The 2,116-nt window shown below is 39.0% G+C and overlaps 1 long non-coding RNA gene across 1 annotated transcript in view; it reads left to right on the top strand.

Moving 5' to 3' along the window:
• Window positions 1–485: 485 nt before the first annotated feature.
• Window positions 486–2,116, top strand: part of LOC112105349 — a 108,837-nt gene continuing 107,206 nt past the window's right edge. Inside the window, exon 1 of the long non-coding RNA XR_002908007.2 lies at window positions 486–751. This is a non-coding gene — a long non-coding RNA (uncharacterized LOC112105349). The remainder of the gene's footprint in view (window positions 752–2,116) is intronic.

Raw genomic sequence — 2,116 nt, forward strand, 5'->3', positions numbered from 1 at the left:
TGATCCTGTGAAGTTGTACAGATACATCTTGTTAGTTTGCTTTTTGCCATTAATGTATTCCAGTTTCTCCACTAGGTGTAGTCCTTGTATCACTGGCAACACTGGAGGGGACTTATCAGTTATTTTATTATATATTATTATTTGTTGAAGAACTTTGTCCTTTCTCCACTTTCCCAAGGAACTGGCCACAAACATATTGTTACTTATCCCCACGTAGAATCTTATTTGAGTTTTACAGATTTCTATGCTGGGATTTATTATAATCTGTTTTTGGAATTGTAGTGACTGCTGCCACAGTATCAATTTTATATTTAAGCTTTCAATCATTTAGACTCATGCTTGTGTACCAGTGTGTTGTCTGTCCTATTGAGGATATAGTCCCTAGAAGTATGGACATATTGTTATTCTATAACACTCCCTCTTGGATTGTTTCCACTACTTTTGGTGAACCTACATGCTATAGCAAAATGTCCCATTTTGTGGGATCTTCTATATTCTGCCTTTTGCTGGACATTCTTACCAGTTGTGGCTTTGTGTGTCTTGCCACATCTTCCAGAGCTTTTCCAAGTTTGTCTCTATGACAGTTCTCAGGATACTGAGGGCTATGAAATCACCCTGTTTGGCTGTTTGAACTCTGAAGGGACAGAGACTCTGAACTGAAGCCTGAGATCCCCACAGGCTGCCTCCTGCGTCTGCCCTGAAATACCAATTGACAGATCTCTACAACTCTGTCACTCTGAGGATTTAGATGGTAACTTATTTGCGTGTATATGTTTGCTTGCTTTAACCTGTAAATAACCCTCTTATTCTTTTTTCCTAGTTAATAAACCTTTAGATAGTTTATTACAGGACTGGCTACAGGCATTGTCTGTCTTTGGTGTAGAATTTAGGGTACTAATTGATTTGGGGTAAGTGACTGGTCTCTTGGGACTGGAAGCAACCTAAATGTGGTTCAATTTGTCTGGGTGGCAAGATAGACTGCAGAATCTAAGCAGACTCTCCATGACTCCATGGTAAGACTGTTATAGTGGTTCAGGAGTTCACATTTGTTACTCGTTTGGTGAAATCTAATTATAGAATACACCACCAGTTTGGGGTGTCTGCCCTAAGGAAGGCATTCACAGTCATGAGCCACTTTAGACAGCGTGACATTCCTAACTCTAACACTGGCTACTCACAGATAGGACAGATGTCCTAAAGATGCAGTGTACCCCACTTTACAGGTTTTACCTTAAATCACGGTTCGTATAAAACACACAGAACTTCTGAGCACTTATAATAAAACAAAAGGTTTATTTAAGAAAGAATGCAGAGTTAACTAGAAATAAGAGAAGAATGATGGAAATAATTGATTACAATACAAAAGTCATAAAACTTGAATCTGGGTAACTATCTTAATATAGTAGGTTTCAGTCTGTTGCAGTGCTGGCTGGCTTCAGAGGAACCAGGATCCAATTTTTAATGAGAACATCCCCGCTCCTCAAGATGTCTCCTCAGTGAAAGGATTAAGAGGACCTCTTTCCCTTCTGTGTTATACTGAAACAGTCTTTAGTCTCTGTTCAGAGAGAGGGTGAATCCCTGTTTAGTCATAATGGTCACTTTTTTATCTTTGAATTATTTTGATTGTTTGCAATTGCCCCTGCTGAAAGTCTTGGTATTGAGCAAGGCTAAACAATTGAGCATTGCATTACATCTCCTGAATAAGCAGTGAGGAGTGACAACTCTACCCTGCCTGAATGGGCCATCACTGAGACATACTATCATACTATCCTCTGTGACTAATTTTTACTTCAGGTCCATAAAGCATACTTTCAATGTAGTTACCTTATTCCTTAATCATTATCCGTACATATATCTCACAATGATGGTGAATCTTGATAAGTTACAAGCTTTCTGTAGATACCTTACAAGCTACTCTTTATGGATAAATATCCTGTAAGAAAAGTGTTTCGTGTAGTGAATTTGTCAGGTCTGATTTGCAAAGAACAGGGGATCATTTGCCAAGGAACCTCTGTCTCACACCCTCCTATTAAGGTTGTTTGGTCTCCCACTGGCTAGTTGTGCATTGTTCTGAGGTTGTAAATTTGGTCTGACTGCTCCTTTCATAGAATGATAG

Source organism: Terrapene carolina, unplaced genomic scaffold (genome assembly GCF_002925995.2).
Source record: "Terrapene carolina triunguis isolate 2854851 unplaced genomic scaffold, T_m_triunguis-2.0 Scaffold62, whole genome shotgun sequence".
NCBI lineage: Eukaryota > Metazoa > Chordata > Testudines > Emydidae > Terrapene > Terrapene triunguis.